This window comes from Triticum urartu, chromosome 4A (assembly GCF_056163025.1).
Source record: "Triticum urartu cultivar PI428250 chromosome 4A, HENAU_Tu73, whole genome shotgun sequence".
Lineage (NCBI taxonomy): Eukaryota > Viridiplantae > Streptophyta > Magnoliopsida > Poales > Poaceae > Triticum > Triticum urartu.
The window spans coordinates 463,261,081-463,283,235 of record NC_141876.1 but is presented as its reverse complement, the minus strand read 5'-3'; positions in this window follow the sequence as shown (position 1 = coordinate 463,283,235).

The window sequence follows — 22,155 nt, the reverse complement described above, 5'->3', positions numbered from 1 at the left end:
TGGAGACCAAAGCTCTGATACCACTTGTAGGATCGAAAGTATGTCTAGAGGGGGGGTGATTAGACTACTTGACCAAATAAAAGCTTAACCTTTTCCCAATTTTAGTTCTTGGCAGATTTTAGCTAATTTAGGACAAGTCAAGCAATCATCACATGATTCAAGCAAGCATGCAAAGAGTATATTGGCAGCGGAAAGTAAAGCATGCAACTTGCAACAATGTAAAGGGAAGGGTTTGGAGAATTCAAACGCTATTGGAGACACGGATGTTTTTCCCGTGGTTCGGATAGGTGGTGCTATCCTACATCCACGTTGATGGAGACTTCAACCCACGAATGGTAATGGTTGCGCGAGTCCACACAGGGCTCCACCCAAGGGTAACGGTTGCGCGAGTCCACACAGGGCTCCACCCACGAAGGGTCCATGAAGAAGCAACCACCCACAAAGGGTCCACGAAGAAGCAACCTTGTCTATCCCACCATGGCCATCGCCCACACAGGACTTGCCTCACTAGCGGTAGATCTTCACGAAGTAGGCGATCTCCTTGCCCTTACAAACTCCTTGGTTCAACTCCACAATCTTGTCGGAGGCTCCCAAGTGACACCTAGACAATCTAGGAGACACCACTCTCCAAGAAGTAACAAATGGTGTGTAGGTAATGAACTCCTTGCTCTTGTGCTTCAAATGATAGTCTCCCCAACACTCAACTCTCTCTCATAGGATTTGGATTTGGTGGAAAGAAGATTTGAGTGGAAAGCAACTTGGGAAAGGCTAGAGATCAAGATTCATATGGTAGGAATGGAATATCTTGGTCTCAACACATGAGTAGGTGGTTCTCTCTCAGAACATATGAGTTGGAATGGTGTGTGCGTTCTGATGGCTCTCTCCATGAATGAGAAGAAGGTGGAGGGGTATATATAGCCTCCACACAAAATCCAACCATTACACGGTTTTCCAATCTCGATGGGACCGAATCAATAAGCTCGGTCGGACCGAAAAAGTAAACCTAGTGACCGTTAGTGATTTTCGGTGGGACTGACATGCAACTCGGTAGGACCGATATGGTTAGGGTTTGGGCATAACGTAATCTCGGTGAGACCGATTACACAAACTTGGTGAGACCGAATTTGGTAATTAGCTAACCAGAGAGTTGGTCAGGCAAACTCGGTGGGACCGATTTGCTCTTTCGGTGAGACCCAGTGGAACTCGGTGAGACCGAAAAGTTACAAAGGGGAAACACTGAGTTTACGTTGCAATCTCGGTGGGACCGATTCGCTCTTTCGGTGGGACCGAAAAGTTACGAAAGGGAAACAGAGAGTTTGCAACCCCATCTCGGTGAGACCGAGATCCCTATCGGTAGGACCGAATTGCTAGGGTTTGGCAGTGGCTAATGACAAGTGAAACTCGGTGGCGCCGGATAGGAAGAATCGGTAGGACCGAGTTTGGCTTAGGGTTTAGGTCATATGTGGAAGTGGGAAAGTAGTTGAGGGTTTTGGAGCATATCACTAAGCACATGAAGCGAGAGGCGCATTAAGCAACACCTCATCCCTCCTTGATAGTATTGGCTTTTCCTAAAGACTCAATGTGATCTTGGATCACTAAAATATAAAATGAAGAGTCTTGAGCTTTTGAGCTTGAGCCAATCTTTTGTCCTTAGCATTTTGAGGGTTCCACTTTCACATCCATGCCATGCCAATCATTGAGCTTTCCTGAAATAATCATCTTGGAATAGTATTAGCTCAATGAGCTATATGTTGTTATGAATTACCAAAACCACCTAGGGATAGTTGCACTTTCAGTAGAGCTCGATTTACTCAAGCTAGGATGCTCCATAATTGCAAACAAAGACATGGATGGATAGAGCACTACAAGATTAACAAATCATCCTTACTGATCATCCTCAAAAGAGGCACGGATCACTAGGAAACAACATGAACATATGACATATTGATAAAAACAGATCAAGGACTTAGTGGAATTGCTAAGTCCCTGAAATCAGCATTAACGAATGCACCACTTTGCAAGCTTGTGCTAGTCACCACATACATCACAAAAATACATGGATAGCATCTCTGGAAATATGGCAAAACATATAACAAAACTCATGTAGAGCTCAGGGGCATATCATGCACACATTAATCATGGCAAAAATGACAAATAGCTATTTGGAGCAGCAGATCTGACAATTATCTCAAATAGCACTCTTCCAACAGCATTTCGGGCATCAATATGGACTCAAACGAAAATGATGCAATGAGATGAAATGATTTTCTCTCTGAGACGAACATTTTGATATGCTACACGCGCAAAACGGAGTTATGGGTGCAAGGTTACGGCACGATGAACAAGGGCATTTGAATCTGGAAATCGGGGACTTAGAGAAATTCATCATATATGATGTCTATCTAAACTGGATAGCATAGCATAACATAATTCAAAGATATGATGAATAACTAAACAGGATCACATGACATAATTCACCTACATGTTATCTAAGTAATCAGGATCGCATCATTTAATTCACATATGTGATTAATATGCTAAACAGAGGGCATTCGATATGATGTCTGAACTAAGAACATGGTGTTGAATATTGTGTATATGATGTCTAAACTATGCAATGCAAGACACCGTATGCATGATATGAGCAGTATAACCGTGCCAAGTTAGAGCATACACCTCAGTGGGGGAATAGGACTGGTCATCTGTCTCTGAATCCATCTCTGAGGAGCTATCAGGACCCAACAAGAGATCTGCTTCGACAGGTATCACTATCTGCTCTGAAGGCCTTGTTTTCACTCCAGATTTTTCCATCTCCCCCCCAAATGGCTGATTCACAAGAAGAGTAGTTTAATGTACAAACATTATCGACAAATGGAAATGTAATGAAGAAAATGATGGGCAAGATATCATTCAAATATATGATGCCTGGTTAAACAGGATGGCATTGCATATTTCACATATATTATGGCTGGCTAAAAGACATGAGACTGCATAATTCCCATCTATGATATAGAAACTAAACAGGTGGCATTACAGAACATGTCTAAACTAAGCAGATGACATATATGATGTTAAAAGTAGGCACTGCAAGGCAACATATGCATGATATGACTAACATCATCATGCCAAGGTAGAGCAAACACCTTGGGGGGTAAATAGGAGTGGTCAGCGGCGTCCGAATCCGCCTCAGAACAAATATCTTCCTCTGGATTACAATCTGGAGAGGGGTGGGGAGGGTTTGCCATTGAACCCACCATGGAGCGATGTCGGCATGACATTGTATTGCCGCGCAAAACTCTTCTCTTTTTCTCTACATGTTCAACATGACTGTGTACAATATCTGACATGCATACGAAAAAAATATGGTGAGATTATGTAAGGAGAGCATGCAAAAATTTAGAGTGATGGTAACAACCAGTGGATCGATGTTTTTCCGTTAAACCAAAATAGCCCTAATGGATCGACGTGAATGTATAGTAATAAGTGATGCAACAAGTGTACAACCTCTTTGCCGTAGCCGTGTCGACCTCAGCATCATTGGGTTGGTCGCTGAAGCAGTTGAGGCAGAGGTGGCTGTCGGAGGTGTGGAGGAAGATCTGAGGAATCTGTAGACGGCGTCCAGGGCACTGCTCTGTTGTGACGGATCGTTCTGTCGTTGGAGTAGCTCCAGTGAGCCGTAAGACGTCAAGGCTGAAGCAACACAAGACAGACATCATCAATCTCAAGTGGGATTCTAATAGCATCTCCAATAGATGATGTAAAATGAATGTAAAATTAACATCACCAAAAACCACCTGACTACAACAGATGAGGTAAAAAATGTTGACTCTGAACTTAACTGTCGAAACTGAAATTTACTGTGGAATCTGAATGCTACTGTCGAAACTGAACGCAATGGTAGCAGAGAGGCACTTGACATGTAGTTTAGGGAGGGCCTGCAGTTCATCTTCAACCTGCACCCCCCTGAGCCGCCAGCCACCACCGGCCGAACCGCCGGCCCCAGCGTCGCCTCGCCGCCCCGAAACAACTCGCCACCGCGTCCCCGGCCAGCCCTCTAGGCCCCCCGCCCCCACCCTAAACCCTAAGATAGATAGTGGGGTACCTCTCCAGCGAGCCCCCGTCCCCGCTGTGGGTGGTTCTTCCTTAACTCCGACGAGCCCCCCAACCCCTGAAAATCGACTGACCCAAAAGTCGATTCAGTCAACTAAAGTGTGGCTTAATCAGAGCAGAGCAGCAGCACAAGCGAGGGGGAGAGCAACAACAGCAGCTGGGCGAGCGAGCGATCGAGCGAGAGCGGAGCAGCAGCAGCAGATCCGGCTGGTATGGCCGCCGCCGCCGAAGGGGCCTCGCACTGGGGGAGAGCCGCCATGGAGATGTCGCCCACGGCGCCGGCTTCAAGGTAGCCGCTCCATGGGGGTGCGGGATGGAGCACCGTCGGCGCCGGGAGGTCGAGTTAAGGAGAAGGTGCGATGCGATGAGTGTACAACCTCTTTGGTGGCGCCGAGTAGACCTTGGCTTCGTCCGAGGAGTCGGTGAGGATGCTGCGGTTCCGGTGGAGCAGGTTAAGGCGGCGCTGTGGGGATGGAGCAGCCGCGATAGACGAGGCGATCGTCGGAGCAGCTCCTTGGAGGTGGAGGACGGGGCGGCTGAACCGGCGGGACGACGAGATGGACGACGGATCCTCATCCGGGGAGGTGGATGAGGGACGTCGAGCTATTGCACTGGACGACGTCGTCGGGGAAGAGGCTCCGGCTGGGCAGCGGTGACGTGGCAGATGGAGGAGGGTGGGGTTTCGCGACTGGAGCGAAGAGGTTATGGTGGCCTGGGATTTCGAATGGCGAAAAGGGGGCGATGGGAGGGGGTGAAGCATGACTTAGGAACGCGCTTGTCCAAAATGTAGGGTGTGTTACAAAAGTACCCCCCACCGATTTGAACTAGCGGCCCTTTCGGCTAAGGGTTAGAAGGGGGATTTCGCGTGTCGGGATTTGGCAGCTGGAGGGAGTTTTTGCGCGTGTTGTAATTTCGGGATAGCAAGGCGCGTGTTGTGAAGGCGCCAATTTTGGGAGCACGATATCTGAATTTTTGGGATATAACAAGACGCGTGTTGAATTTTAGGGACAAGCCTAACGTGTAGTAATATTGTACTTGTACGTACCAAATCAATTCGCACTTCCCTCAACCAAAAAGAAAATGAAAAAATAAAACTATTCACACCACACAAAGAGAGAGTCTTGCCCCGTTTTACTATACAAATGCTATTCAAAGCTACTCCCTCCTTCCATCTATATAGGGCCTAATGCGTTTTTCGATGCTAACTTTGACCAAATATTAGAGCAATGATATATGACATGCAACTTACACAAAGCACACCGTTAAATTCGTCTGTGAAAGGTTCTTTCAATGATATAATTTTCACATTGTGCATGTCATGTACTATTAATCTTGTCAATAGTCAAAGGCGGTCTTAAAAATCTCATTATGCCCTATATAGATGGAAGGAGGGAGTATGAATCCATGTTATGTCCGATTAAATTTTTTCGCTTGCTGTATAATGCATGTAACCTACTCGTACCAACATTTTAGTGCATTCCAAATGTCTATACTACCGCTGCAATTCGAACTAAATTTGAATTCGTTTCTCTATTTCAATAAGAATCTACAATCATGATTGTTGCCAACTTCAACCATCATAGTTTCCTTGCTATCCACCAGATATAAATCAGACGGCCTATAATGCAGGATGGCAGGCACACCATCATCAACAACTCCGTTTTTTATAAGAGTAGAGATAAAACATATTAAATGTAGTATACCATGTTCGTAACCACACCATGTGTATCACCGTTATATATATTCACACATCCATCGGTTTGAAACACTATGATAAATTCTTCAAATATCCGAATTCGCTTTTTATAATGAAGTATATATGATCTCTATTCGTCTTTTACACCCACACAACCCTCTTATCTTTGTAGCTAGCGCTAACTTTCTCTTGTGCATGCACACGCCCGCATCCCTCTCACCCTCCCTTAGCATTCTCTAGCTCCATCGCGCAAATTCGTCTTTTCACTTTAGGTCATTCACCCACGGTGTGTGTAGGCCCCCTAGCTCCTTCTTTACGGCACACATCGATCGATATGCCTCTCTAGCCAGGTGTGCCTAGCACAAACACAAGCTTCCCCTCTTCTCTTGTCACCGTCCATGCCTCACTCCCACCAATCTTTTCATCGTTCTCGTACTCGCACACTCCTCCCCCTCGATATAGTATGCCTCTCGTACCACCTCCTACATGCATCCCTCTCTCTCTATCCTTCTCCTCGTGCCTCATTTGCTTCTAACACACACATGCATGTATACCGATCGATCTCCCAACATATACCTAGATCGACTTTAACTACCCCCATCGATCGAGTACCTCACAAGTTATGTCTCTCCTTTATCTTACAAAGGGCGATTGATCTTCCTATGTAGTTACGTCTGCTTACCACAGCCACATCGCCCTCCCTCATCATTCGTGCATGCCTCCTGATCCGTCTCTCACACGCACATGCACAGACAACAAGCAGCCATCTCCTCTCTTATTGATATTGCGGCCGTGCCCTCCGTTTGTCTAGCAAGCCTATCCCACCATTTGTTAGAAGCAACTCCACTACCACCCCTCCAACACTCTAGCTCTGTCTCTCTCCCAACCTTATTCATCTCCTGCACATATGCATGGATGTCGATCAATCTCCCTTAATACATGAGGCAGATCGATCTCCTTAATACATGAGGTAGGGCTCTCTCCTCCTCCACACATATACCAGCCATTGTACCTCTATAGTTAATTGGGCCTCCCTCTTCCCCCACCACACACCGATAGTCGAGCGCTGCAGGTAGGTATCCATGCCATAGAGATAAACTACACATGTCCCATCTCACGTTCCAGTAGGCCAACCACTCTATATCTTTGACGTGGGCACACACAAATTCGATGGCACTCTTTATCGATCGCGCACGCGCGCCCACACACACACATCATCCCTCTCTTCGATTCTATGGACACCTCAAGCCGATGATACCTCCACTCTCTTCTCGTGGATCGCCCCCTCTATATATATGTTATATCCAGGACTCTATTTCACACACATCGCATATGTTAAATTTTTGATTGACCCCCCCCCCAAAAAACTCTCAAGAACCCACACACTATATCTCTCTAGGTTTGTATCTCTCTCACACAACCCCACGCAGGTGGTGTACGTATACAAGAAGAGAATAGGTGCACCGTGCACGTACTCACGCTTCGTGCCCAGCCACACCCGCGCAGGTACACGGTGGATCTCATTTCTTTACGAAATGGCAGCCCACGTGCTAATTTGAACGCCTGTAGCGGTTGTTTACCTAGGGAGGTCGTGTACCACGTGTGCACGAAACAAAGTTCGACTTGACGCGTTGCCGCGTTATTTCTAAATAAAGTTATAGCGCTCAATGGCACATACACAGAATATAAAACGATTTTTATGGAGGAAAAGGTAGTCTGCTCTTCAGAGTATCTCACACAAGGCTCCGGTGGCCTCTCTCTCTCTCACCGTTGGTCACTGCTCCGGCCGCATCCCGTCCGTCGGGGGAAAGGGAGTGCGGTGGCCTCTCTCTCTCACCGTTGGTCACTGATCCGGCCGCATCCCGTCCGCCGGGGGAAAGGGAGTGCGGTGGCCTCTCTCTCTCTCACTGTTGGTCACTGATCCGGCCGCATCCCGTCTGCCGGGGGAAAGGGAGGAAGTGCATCGTTTCTCCGTTCGACGGCGCCGAGGCAGCATGTCCCGATCTGCGGTACACGCCGTTCTCTCTGACCAAGCTCCGGCGCGGCAGGGCCTATGCCACCTGCTCGCAGATTCCGCCCGCCGCCGCTCACCTAGTTACATTCTGACGACGTCCAGGTATCCCCTCCGGCCTTGCTCCACTGCCCGTTTTCCCACGTCGCTGCATGTGGATCTTCCATAGTTCTTTGCCCAAAACGTCGCTCGTCTGGCGTACTTTCCATATTGCATTCTCGTCCTCACACCGTTTTAGACAAACACAACCGTGTTGTTATCTTCCCTTAGGACAAGGAATATGCTTCTTTTTTCGTCGCATGTGTCATCAACTGCTATTGGCCAGTAATTGTTTCCTTTCTACCTCTTTTTTGCAAACAAGGCTATCCATTTCACGTCATTGCTATTGCGACCTTTTGGTGAACTGCACAAATCACTTTTTTCTTAAGAGTGTTTTGTGCAGTTGTACTAAAATGTCATACGGGCAACGTCTCTACATTTCAGTGCGACTGCACAAAGGGAGATTGGTTTTGCTCTATCCTCCTCATCCAACTCTGAGCCTAATCTTCTCCAACTAGTTAGTCTTAAGAGAGACTGCAAAGGTGACCGACTTCTATTTGTGTCTTTATTGTTTCATCAATAGTCCTCTATTATCGTAATCACACTTGATATCTTTGGAACAGGGAAGCTTAGCTCTATTTTAGTGAACTGCACAAAATGATCAGAATGTTGCATGCTCTAGACAGCTACTTTTTTTCCCAACATGCCTTGTTGATTTAGACAGAGCTGGGGGGACGTTGCTTCCAATGAAAGCATGGATCAATTTTAATTTAACACCTTCTCACAACTTTGTCTTCAGTTGTGATGTAATTATTAGCTCTGATCTGCTAATAATTAACATGCATTAGCAAGGAAGTTAGTTTTTTATTGTTTTTGAAAGAGCATCGATGGCAAGACACGCGAAACAAAAGTTGAAAGCTCACACCATTGTACAATTTCATGTCGCTGGAAAATTATTTGTATAGTACGTCAATTACGTAAACAAATGATGGAAGCTTGATAGCATTGCCAGAAGCCTCTTCATCATCCGGGTCCATGTGACATGCACAAAATTATACTCCTTCGTTCCTAAATATTTGTCTTTTTACAAATTTCAAACGGGCATATTTTAGAGTGTAGATTCAATCATTTTGCTTCGTATGTGTACTCCCTCCGTTCCTAAATATTCTATTCGTCTTAACAGAGATTTCAACAAGTGACTACATACGGAGCAAAATGAGTGAATCTACACTCTAAAATATGTCTATATACATCCGTATGTGCCAGTCCATTTGAAATCTCTAAAAAGACAAATATTTGAGAGAGAGAGTAGTCACTCGTTGAAATCTCTAGAAAGACAAATACTCCGGAGTATATTTAAGAACCAAGGGGGTAGTGCACAACCGCATGGGAGACTCAGCCCGGTCGTTGCACCGCATTAATAGTGAGTAATGAGCAGTCAAATCATAAGCCCCACCTTTCCCACTGTAAGTTGCTCTGAAGAAGCAACAATCAATACGCTCTTCTTTGAATCTGCTCATACTACTCCATCCGTCACTGTTTATACAGCGCGCTTTAGAAAAAAGAAAAAAATCTGTGGGACCAAGGCGACTAGCGATCGGCCTGAAAAATAGCATTGGTAGTTATAGCACGGCGTCTATTACTAGAGGGAATAATGCGTACACACATGCATGCCGTGCTTCCACCCCGGGTACACACATGCATGCACTCCGTAGTAGTACAGTACATGGAGAGAAAATTGTGGACTTGATTGCGGTTACCACGCCCTAATTAATTGAGCATTATACCAAAGGCGTCTAAAGTCTCTCTGGTGGTGGAAATGCATTGAGAGAAATGCATCATAATGAAGCGCGCCCTGTAAACTATGACGGAGGGTGGAGTAGTATGAAGGTGCAAAACCAAGTATGCGTACTACTGCGGTTGGCTCTTCGCCCTTTCGTGAAGTCGAACAATGATGGTACTCCGCATGTTGGGTACTACAGTGTATGCCTCTGACAATCTGACACCAAATGGACTGATGCATGTCCACCGAGGGTAGGTTGCATTAGTCAAAAGGCGTAAGCGAGATTCACCTTGTCCTGCAAGCTTCTCCTCGTTCTGTGAGTTGACGGGACACACCAAAAAGTAGTGCTAGTCCATACTCCCTCCTTTCCGGTTAATATGGCTTAATCTTTTTTGCGGGTAAATGAGAGAGCTTTATTTATATATAAGCATTCTTAGGACAATCAGCCAAGACACTGGTCACTAGGAAGCGAGGTACCCCGCAAAAAAAGAAGTAGGAAGCGAGGTGTTTCATCAAGCCAACTCTTGGCCACATTCAAAGTGCAGCAAGCACGGTTCGCACGAAGATGCGCCGCAAGGTTTGCTGACCTGTTTACATGCTGAATAACAAAAAAAGAGGAAATATTACTGAGCGCTACTATTTGTAACAGGATATGAGCTAGAATTAAGCGAGAATTGTGGCGAGTGTTCCATGCAATCAACTTACATTATCACATGCGAGAACCCTCGAAGAGAACCAAATGTGTTGAAGATTGCTTTATCACATTTTAAAATTATAATAAGAGTGCAGCCGCTCCTCCATCCGGTTCCTAGTACTAGTATAGTACGTACCTTTATGGACTATAGTAGTAGTACTAGTAAGGCCTCCTTTGGTTTGTAGGATTTTTGTAGGAATTCTATAGGATAGGATTTGCAAAGGAAAAATTCCTTTGAAGCCGTTTGGTTTGTAGGAATGGATTCCTATTCCTATGTAGGATAGGAATCAATCCTTCACGTTTTGGAGGAAAAAAACATTAGCCTAGACTCAATGGAAAAAATCCTATCCTATGCACCAAATGACATCTCTTTCTCTGTAGGAATTGACATGCATGTCATCTCACTTCCTATGATTTTCCTATTCCTATAAAATTCCTATCCTATGAACCAAAGAAGGCCTAAACTTTGCGCTTGGCTGTTTGGGAAGTCGAACAATAATAGCACTAGTAGTATAGTGTATGCTTCTGGCAATCTGACACCGAATTAACTGTTGCACGTCCATCGCCTGAGCGAGGGAGAGCCACAAGCTTCTCTCGCCCTGCAACCTTCTCCTCGTTCGGCAAGTTGACGGGACACATCAAAGTAATGCTAGTCCATGCTGCCTCCTCTCCGGTTAATATGGCTTAATTTCAAACGAGATAAATACACTGTCTGTCACTGTATATTTGTAAAAATACAGTCAGTGGACTTCATAATACGCTCATTGCGCTCAATATATATATTTTCCGGTGTTCATACGGTCACTAGCTCACCCTGACTGAGTATGTGTGTGCATGCACGTGTAGGTTGAGCACTTGAGTGTGACCATATGTGTTCCGTCGTGTGCTCAGACATGCATGCATTAGGGCGTCGCGCGCGTTTTTGCGTCCATGTGTACGTGTGACTGTTGCATACACATAGGGGGAGTACATGTAGGGGCCACTAAGGAGCAGTCAAATCACACAGTAAGTTAGTCGGAAGAAGAAACCATCATTTCACTCTTGAATGACACGTACGCAATATAAAATGGTTGATATGGAGAGAAAAAGAGAACCATTATATATACACTAGCAGGAGCCTAAGCTACAAGCCTGCTTGCTTAGGTTGCTCTCTTAACAAGCATAGAACGACGGGCCTGATCCCACAGCTGGGGGAAGGGAACAATGTCTGCGTAGACGCAGTCGACATCGGTGAGGGAGAAAACCCACAGTCGGTGCGTCCCAATCGGGGGTCACCGCGGTATGGGCCGATGTCGCGTCCCAACCGCCCTTCTAGCTACAGCCCGATGTCCCAGGTAGTCCATCTTCCTTTTGGAGCCGGCTTGATCCACTGCCGTAGCTCCATCTCCATGTCGATCTTTCTCTACTTCTACCAGCTTCTACTTGTGATGAGTGTATGTCTCATGAACTAGTGCCAGTACTATTATTCTAATCACACTTCTTCAATATCTTTGCCATCAGGGATGCTCAGGTCAATTTTAGTGGAACTGCACAAAAGCATCGTATGATCCGAGGGTGCCAGCCGTCTTTCCTTCGACAGGTTCTACCTGGCCAGGAAATTAAATCATGTTTAGGGTTTAGGGTTTAAGTCGTAGTGACCCCATCAGTAGTTTTTCAATCGTACACACTCTCACAACTTTTTTCTTTAGTTGTGAAGTAAATATTGGCTATGATCTGTGAATCATTGAGATGCATCAGCATGCATGTTAGTTTTCCTTTGTATTTGATGGAATGTTGTAACGGGGCAACCTTGGAATAGGAATCAAAATGGAGTGGAAAAGTTTCCGTTTTTCCGGAGAAAAAATGGAAACCGAGAGAAACCAACGTTTCGTTTCGTTGGATCGCGCCACCGAGCAAAACCAACGTTTAAATCACGTCTGTCGTGTTCGTGTCTCACCCTCCTCCACGGCTCGAACCCACATGGTCGCTCGGCATACCACTCACCGCAAACCGAGTAGTATACCATAACTTTCCCGCCTGCTTGTCAATGGATCGCGCCATGGAGTACTAGCACTACTGGAAGAGATTGACGAGTTGGGGGAGGACAGCTAGCTGTAGCACGGACTCCCAAGAACTTACTACTGGAAGAGATCGCGCATGTTGTAGCTGGCTATTACGACCTTTGAACGCAGAGCAACCGCGTGCACCCGGAAGCGGCGCGGGCGATGCTCTCTCGCCCGGTGCGCCGCAATCAATGTCGGCGCCAGTGAGAGGTCGCGTCCGCTCTGGCCGGGCATGAATGCGGCACTGACCGTTTCGGGTGGGAAGCACGCACGGGTGATGAAGAGGGTTCGGGTTGGTCAGGACCGGCCATGGCAGCGGCCCGGACATGCGCAAACAAGAGATGTTGTACATTAATATTGCTGCGTATATAATTAACAACGTAAATAATGTGCCAGTTGGACAAATATGATTGGAGATGGAGATGGAAATGGAATTTTACGTAAACACGGAAATGCATGTATATGTCTATGTGTGTGTGCACGACGACTCTCGCGACCTGGAAGCGGGGGCGTGTTTTTGATCGAGTTTTCTTTCTTGGTACGTTAGAAAATCAGTTTGTCTAATTCACATCTAGATGTTATTTAAGGATATCACATCTAAGCTCCCACAAGTATATAATGTAGCAACAAGAAACAAAGAAAAAACTAGGAAAAGACCACAGACAGAGTGGACATCAACTTATATGTGACATAACTATGTCACATCTAGTTGTGTCCTAGACAGACCCTTAAAAATTGTCTGCCAGTTTTCGTTTCTTTTTTCCGGGAACGCATGTATTCTATTTAAAACCACTGCTATGGAGAGATTTTTTTACTCCATTATAGCCTCTTGTTTGATAGAGTTTCTCGCGTCTCGCTCTCTCACCCTCTCCATATCAAAACAAGATGACAGTGTCCACTCTATCTCTCTCCTCACCGGTGGTCACAGATCCGGCCGAATCCCGTCCGCTGCGGGAGGTGAGGAGGTGCAACATTGACGTTGTCGCCGTCGGCGACGGAGGAAGCCGATGCGCACCGTCCTCTCGGAGCCGGCGCTGGCGCGGACGAAGATCCTCTGCGCCCTTGTTCGCTGCCGTCGTGTGGGTAGATCCCGCCCGCCCGCCTAAACGACATCTCGCCCACCTGAGGTATAACTTCTTGTACTGGTCCAGCTCCCCAGGTTGCTGCGTGTGGGTTTTCTTCTATGCGACTACTCCCCAGCTCCCCATGCATAGTAGCTAGGGTTCGTCGGCTGGTCCAACATCACCTACTAGTACTATTATAGAGGAAATGCCACTCAAAAAGTTGTCCTGATTTATGCCTCGATGGAGGTATACATGTTGTTTCGACAAAAAGTACATGGTGGTTGTGCGGTCATTGTCCATACGGTGGTAGTACTATCACTGGTTAAATGAAGAAATGCTTTTTCTCTCAGGTATCTTGGTTTAGTTCCCATCAAGATAATTATGATGCTTCTGTTTGTTGGTGTACTTTTCATGAATTCTTATTGACAATTGAGATGTCGTTGCTAACCCTTTTTTATATTTTTGGAAACAGCGATGTGTGTCTCCATACCCGGGCATGTCTTCCTCAATTTTAGTGGAACTGCACAAAATTGGATGGCCATTGTTGTTCCGCCTCACTGTCCTCTGCCACATGGTTCTTCCTTCCTCGAGCTTGATTACTGAGAAGAAACAGACCACAGTGAGGATTTGTCGAACTTCTTAGGTGCCTCACCCAAACTTGATGCCAAATGGATGATGCATCACCACGATGACCTATCGATGCTCATGGTTGCGCCTCATGGTTGCGTCGGCTGGTGAAGCTGATCGATTCTCGACGAAAAACAAGCTGTCTTCCATCAGTGCTCTTTGCTTGTTACACACAAAGATGATATCCTTCGTCAGTTCACCTTGGTTGCGTTGGAGACGCAGTCGTCTTTCAAGTTGGTGCAATTTTCGCTAGGGTTGTACGACAGGTGGGCCCAAAATGTGGCTGGCTCACCTGTCATACAGCCAAAAGCAGGTGCAGTGAAGGCACCGGAGCTCAGTCCGTACTACAGTAGTATATATATAAGCGGGAGCCTCAGCGCTTGTTCGCTAGGGTTTGCACTCTCCACACGCTCGCCGCACTACATATATGTTACTCCCTCCGTTCCGAATTACTTGTCTTAGATTTGTCTAGATACGGAGGTATCTAGCACTAAAATGAGTCTAGATACATTTGCTAGGGTTTGCTATATTCACAGTCTCTCACCCTCTCTTCACCAGATCTAAACAAGACTGCGTTGGCCTCTTGTCTCTCTCCCCCCTCACAGCTGGTGAAGGAGGCGTCCGTATCCCGTCGCACCGGGAAGGGGAGGAGGTGCAGCGTTCACTCTATCGCCTTCGGCGAGGGAGGCACTCCACTATTGACTGCGCTGTTCTCTTTCACCCAGAGCCTGTGCGGGAGGGCCACCGACCCCTTCTTCCTTGCTGCCGTACTTAGTGTGGGCAGATCCGGCCTCCCGCCGCACACCTTGCCACATCCTGACGACCCTAAGGTATAAGTTTCTTTGAAACTGTCATTGCTCTAGCTGCATGTGGATCTTTTTCGATCTGTAGTTGAATCTAGGTCTTGGTTCAAAGAGGAATGAAGGGTGTGGTGGGCTGGAGCAAGAATCTAGGACGTGGTTCAATGAGGAAAGGAGGGGTTGAAAGTAGTATAGACTGGCTATCCAGCCGCTTTGTAGGTCGAAAAGGGAAAAATGGGGTAACCCAGTACACACATCTGTAAGGAACCGATCTCTTTGTTGAAAAGGGAAAGAAACTGGGGGTCGGGAAGTTTGTGCACGACTAGATTTGCTGCCCTCACATAGGAAGAAGGTTCAAAGAGAACAAATATGGGACCAACGCATATATGCTGCTTGGCTACATACTCTGCATCACCCATTTATACGTGTGGACGCACATGGTGCTGGCATGTCCCATGCAGCTATTTTGCTGTTGTTAATCTCAGAATTAACTACTGATCTATTTTAAAAGAATTTCTCTGTTAATATGAATCAATGCAACCGTTTTAGAAATGCCATTGTCCTATACTTTGTTTTCCATCAAGATAAGGTAGATGCTTCTTTTCGTGGATGCATGTTTCATCCTCCTTTATTGGCCAGTAATTGTTTTCTTTTTTGCCTCTTAAAACAGGGATATCTATTCAACTTGTTGCTATAGAAAACTTAAATGTCACACCGGCAACTTTGCTTGATTTCAGTGCAACTGCACAAAACTTGATTGGATTTCCTATTCGTGTTGGTAGATTCGTATTTTATGTTGATCGTCTCATGAAAGGTCAGTACAGGCCTTCATCCACATGATTGTGCAGTGTGCTTTGAGATGCTGTGCTACTTGTATTGCTGTCTTTTCCCATTAAGTAGTGAACAAAAATGGGACCAACCCAGACATGATGCTTGTTGCTTTGTTACAACAAATTCAGCATGACCCCCTTTATAAGACAGTAATTGATGCCACTCTCAGAATTAACTACTGAATCTTATTTCAAAACTGCAACACTTGTTAGGGATTGGCGGGATTACCATTTTTGTGGCCGCATGTTTCATCCTCCTTTATTAGCCAGTAATTGATTCCTTTTTCCCTCTGTTTATACATGGATATCTATTCAACTTGTTGCTATTGTGACATTTTGCTTCGCTATGCGAAACACTTTGCTTGATTTCAGTGCAACTGCACAAAACGAGATTGGATTTCCTATTCGTGTTGGCAGATTCGTACGTGATCTTGTGTGCGTCATGACAGGTTGGTACTTGCCTTCATCCACATGATCGTGCAGTGTATTTTGAGATGTTGTGCTACTTGTATTGGTACTATTTTAAATAAATGATGAATTGAAGCTATTGTATTGCTGTCTTTTCCCAATAAGTAGTGAACAAAAATAGGACCAACCCAGACATGATGCTTGTTGCTTTGTTACAACAAATTCAGCATCACCCCCTTTATAAGCTTTGTCATTCTTTATACATGTTGAAACAAGGTATTGTTAAGATAATGTCTCAGTCAATATGAATGAATCACACTGATGGAGAATTGCTACTCTCCTGCTTTGTTTCCTATTAAGATAAAGTAGATCAGTAGATGCTTTTCTTCTGGGAGTACAAGTCATCAGCCATTATTTCTTAGTAATTTTTTCCCTTATACCTATTGTTGATTTCAGGGATATCAAAATTAAAGCTCGGTTTTATTCCGACTTCGATTTTAGTTGAACTGCACAAAAGGAGCCAATGTGTAAGGCAAACTGCTGCATTACTGGGTCTAGTTGGTCGTTCCACTTTGCAGAAAGAAGCAGTCACTGTTTGCGCTACATTACAGAAGGAATGACCGAGAAGCTTTACAGAGTATTATTAGACACCGGTGACATGACTAGTCTACAGAGACCATTGGCAATTTAACATTACGTGGACTGCCCTGGGCAAAAAGTGCCCAAACAAGTATAAAAGCTACGACAGGACTCCACGATCATAGGCATTACATATTTTGAATGGGAAAAGCTTGTCAAAGTTTAATCATTAATGTTAGCAAGAAGACGTTAGTTTAATATATTGGAATTGGAAAACCTTGTCAAAATTTGCTCATTGATGTTAGCCAGAAGACATGCATTTGATATTTTTGAGTGGGACGCCCTTGCTGTGAGCAGCGTCGAGTGTGTTTTCCTATTCCTGTGTTCAGTTTAGAAGTAAATAGTTACTCTGCTGAGATATTCCTGTGTTAAGAGTTTGTTCTGAATATTGTCTATGTAATGCCAGGCCTTGTGTTTGATTGCAAAGTTGAGCTTGGAATGTTGTGGCATGCGGCATCACGAGCTGTTCACCATGCCTCCTGAGAATAATGCTTCGTATTGTTTTGCATGTCGATCTAATGCCAGTGATTTGCTTGTTAAGAAGATCATCCTCTTCTATTGTTTCCGTGCTTAAGAAGTTCATCGTTTGATGTTTCATTCATAGCCTATATGACAAGTTGGGTAGGTTAGACGTGAAACCATATGATCTTCCGACCAACTCATGATATTAGGCCGTGATTGGATCGTCGTTTTCCAACCAAAATCGCTTGTAAAACTGACGCTTGTAAATTAAAGCAGATGGTCTTGGGCGAAGACGCTTGGTTGGTCGATTTCGACTAGTAAAATATCGGAAGTACTTGACACACGATAAAAACGCTGAATGACACTCGGACGATTGCTAATCCAGCCGTTAGCTGCTATTTCAGCCTTGCCCATGGATGGCATGATACGCACGTCGTGCATGTATCGTCTGGTAATGTCGTCCATATAGCAGTGCTCGTAAAATATACACTGGTCTCTCAAATTACACGCATAACCCGCCGGTTTTACTTACAGACCTCGGGCCCTCGGTTTCATTACGCCTGTATTTTACGCGTTGTTTTCGATGACGAGTAAATTACACTTGTATGTTAATACATGTTTGAAATAAACCAGAGCTCCCAAGCGCGGCCTTACCGTTTCATGTCGTCTCAATTTCTCGAAGGTGCTCATAGGTGTCCAATGATCCTTGCTTCCTGAATGAGTAGCGGGCGCTGTATCAGACCATCCGTAGGGCCCGCGAGGCCCTCTCCATTGTCCTTCGAGTTGTTGCGCTCGCCGTGGCGCCGAGCATTGTTAACATCGTCAACGAACATGAGGATTCAGGAGATGACTTTATTTTGACTGGATGACACTAGGGACCCACTAGGGCCATAGCCGTACATACGCAAGTGCCTCCTTATTATGTACAACTATATATTTTTTGCTTTCTCCTGGTTTCGTGACACCACGGTCCCACACCATTGTCAACCTATGTAGTTAATATAAACGAGAGAATAGCACAAGGTGCGGCCGACAGATGGGACCAAGCAGCTCGAGCAGTATTTGTGTTTTTGAGGCGTGAGCACTACAGAGTTTTTCTTTGTGATGATTTCGTTGTTGTTCAGAGGAGAGCAGGGTATTAATTGGGCGGGCTGTGGCCCGTCTAGCCCAGGCCAGATATCCAGCCAAGATACTAATTTTTTCAAGATGAAAATGGCTAGCCCAGCTATACGTCTTTTTGAGGAATACCCAGGCAAGGTCAACTTGTTATTCTCCGCCCCGCTGGGCTGCAAATCTTTCCTAGGAGGGATGCATTAGGCTTAACAGGAAAATGGGCTTTAAAAAATAATAAATGGGATGTAATTATAAAAACTGGGCAGTAACTATAAAAAAATGCACCAAACACGAAATTAGTTTATAAAATATTATTTATGGATTTTGAAAATCTTAAATTTTCATTGTTGCGCACGCAATGTTTCGTTGGATTTTTACGTAATACAAATTTATATTTAATCTGACTAGAAATTTTGGAATAAAAATATTTCGGAGCCCATCAAAATGTGGGAAATTTTATTGAATTCTGTCTTCAATGGTTGGTTGAAATTATTAATCATTGTCCTAGCTCGAAACTGGGTTGTACTTTTAACAAACTGTAAATGGGTTGTTGTAAATTCCATTAGAATTCCAAAATGGGCTGTACATTCTTACAAAATGCAAATGGGCTATAAGTTCTCTGCCACACACTTGTGGGCCTACTAAGTGGCGCATCCCCTAAAAAAATAAGTTGACGCGTATGCAAGGCTTTGCCAACTTATTATAGTCAACACACGGTTCTAGCAGCAGTGGCCGTTGGATGTCTATCCAACGGATGTCGTGCTTCTTCTTCAATCTCGGATATTCTTAGCTTCGGCCGCCCAAAAAATGATTCCTCCCCCTGACATCTGGGGCGCACCGTTTCAGAGGCTGACCTGTGGGCCTACTAAGTTGGAGCTACCAAGGGCTTTGTCAACTTAGTCAATAATAAACGTTTCTAGCTTCAGTGACCCTACGATGTCCATGCAACGGCCGTAGTGCTTCTTCAACCTCTGGTCTTCTTGGTCCAGCCGCCAAAAGCAGCGCCGGTCGTGCCGCCTGCTCCTGCCTCCCGTGGCTGGCTGTGCTGCCGCGGAGGCCTCACCGCCCCCATACTACTCCCACCGCTGGCCAAGCCATCCCTCCACTCACCCATACCCCCTGTTATTCTGCTGCGGCGACAGCCTCACACCGCAGCCGAACCAGTGAATCCTCATACTCCTCTCCACGCGGGCTTCCACTGCTGCGTCTTCCCCGGCTTCGCATCGTCCCCTTCCTAGGCCTTGTCGTCGTCTAGACCACCGCCCTGGTGCTCTCGGCGCGGCGTGGTCAACGTGGTCAACGACCGACTTCCATCGGAAGAGTACTGTACGTGGAGAGGCTGACAGCTGGGTCCAGGCGGCCGCAAGGAAGTGCCTCCTTATTATGCGCAAAATAATTATTACTCCACCTTACAGCAGGGACCCACCGGACGGGCCACCTTATTTCGCGAAAAAAACGTTTCCCCCCTGACTGCTCGGACCCACCGGATGGGCCAACGTATTTCGTGAAAAAAACGTTCCCCCTGCTGTCAGCTCGGACCCACCGGAAGTGCCTCCTTATTACACACAAAAAAAATGAATACTCCCCCTGCTAGCTGGGACCAACCATGGTGGGAGGCTGACTTGTGGGCCTACTAAGTTGACTGGGACGGGGGCCTTTGTCAACTTTAGTCAATATGAATGATTCTAGCTCCAGTGACCGTACGATGTCCATCCAACGGTCGTAGTGCTTCTTCAACTTTAGGCAACGGAATGCGTCGTGTTCATGGGGAGGCAACGGAATGCGTCGTGTTCAACGGGAGGGCTTGGACGGAATAGGTGATGGAAACGAGGCCTGGCGTACCGCAGAACGGAGGAAACGGCCTTGTGTTTCAAGATGGCAACGGGGACAAAACCCATCGGGTTTTGCCTTCCTAAACCCATCCCCACGAGAAAATCATAAACCCGTCCCCGTCCCCGTCAGCGTGCGCGGGGCTAGTTTTTTGCCCGTCCCCTAAACCCATCGGGTTTTCTAAACCCACGGGGAACCCACGGGGAAATCGGCATATTTAAGCAAACATAATAGCAGCAAAGAATAGCATTTTGGCAGCAAAAATAGCATATTTCAACAGCATAACTTGCGAAAATTTCAGCACAATACAATAGTACATGGTTCAACAACTACAAGGAGCATAATTCAGTAGCATAACTTGAGCAAAAACAGCAATAACATCAGCTACAAGGAGCATATTTCAGCGGCATAACTTGATCAAAAAGAGCAATAACAGCTAGAAAGAGCACTAACAACATCTACATAAGCATATTTCCGCAACAAACATGAGCATTATTCAGCCATACATGGTTCAACATGATGTCTAATTAGGCTTAGTGTGGTATTTTGACGGGGATGACGGGTTTCGGGTTCGGGTATTGCTCAAACGGGTTTGAACCCGCAGAACGTGTCGGGTTTTATATTTTACCCAGCAGCAGCCCCGCGGGGTTAAAAAGACGCCCATCCCTGTCCCCTAATAGGGTAAAAACCCGTGGGGACACGGGTTTCGGGGCCCCATTGCCATCTTGACTTGTGTTCGACCGGCCACGTTCGAAACGGGATCCTGTTCATCGGGAGGGGTCTGGCGTACCGCAAAACAGAGGAAATGGACCTCCTACGGTCGAAACGGGGGGTCCTGTTGATCGGGAGGGGCGTGGCGTACCGCAAAACAGACGAAACGGACTTGTGTTGGAGCGCTACGGTCGAAACAGGGTCCTGTTCATCGGGAGGGGTGTGGCGTACCGCAAAACGGGACTCCATGGGATACTGTTCATCTCCACCGTCAACCCCCTCCAGCCTCCACGAGCTACTGTTCATCCACCGTCGACCTCCTCCAGCCTCCACCTGCGACTATTCATCCACGGGTTCCTGTTCATCCAGCCTCCACCGCGTGCTACTACATCGGCTACTGTTCAACCACCCCTCTCCACGGGCTCCTGTTCAACCACCCCTCCACGGGCTACTGTTCATCCTGCCCTCCACCGTCTACTGTTCATCCTGGCCTCCACGGGGTGGTCCTGTTCATCCAGCCCACAACGGGGTCCTGTTCATCCAGCCCCAACCGGCTCGATCGATCGGTGTCCTGTTCATCCAGAGGCAACACCACGGGGTCCTGTTCATCCACCCCCACCGGGAACTGTTCATCCAACCCCCCCCCCCCCCGCAACGCTCACTGTTCATCCAGCGGCAGCATCAATCGGCTTCAGTTAGCAGCAGTAGCGAAGGAATCGCTCGATCGGGTTCAGTTAACAGCCATCGATCGATTGCTCGGGTTCAGTAACGCGTATCTTGTAGTGCAATCGCTCGGGTTCAGTTAGAGCCCAACGCCTCGCTCGGGTTCAGTTAGAGCCAACGCCTCGCACACACGCGCATACGTGTACGAGAGAAACACGCATCGCTCGGCCCCCGACCTCCCACCGTAACCGGGAACTCCCCAAAATTTTCCTCCCCCTCGCTTCTACCACGGTTTTTTCCGTCATGGGCGGCCCAAAGAATGTCATGCAGCTGCGTCTCCGGCACGCCCAGGACGAAAAGCCGATTTTCTGTCATGATTTTTTTTCATAGAAGTAGGAGCCCACCACATCTATGATGATACCGGGTTTTGTCACAATTATCGTCATAGAAGTGTCATATGTATGACAGAATTTTTTTTCGTTCGGCCCAAAATGTCACGGATGTGTCTTTTTTTGTAGTGTACTATGCCTCGACTAACATTAAGAGGTCCAAGATGAAGTGCCGTGCCAAGTTTTTGAGTAAGGAGAAGTACATGAAGGTAATTACCTATTCTTAAGGCCTTGTACTTAGTTT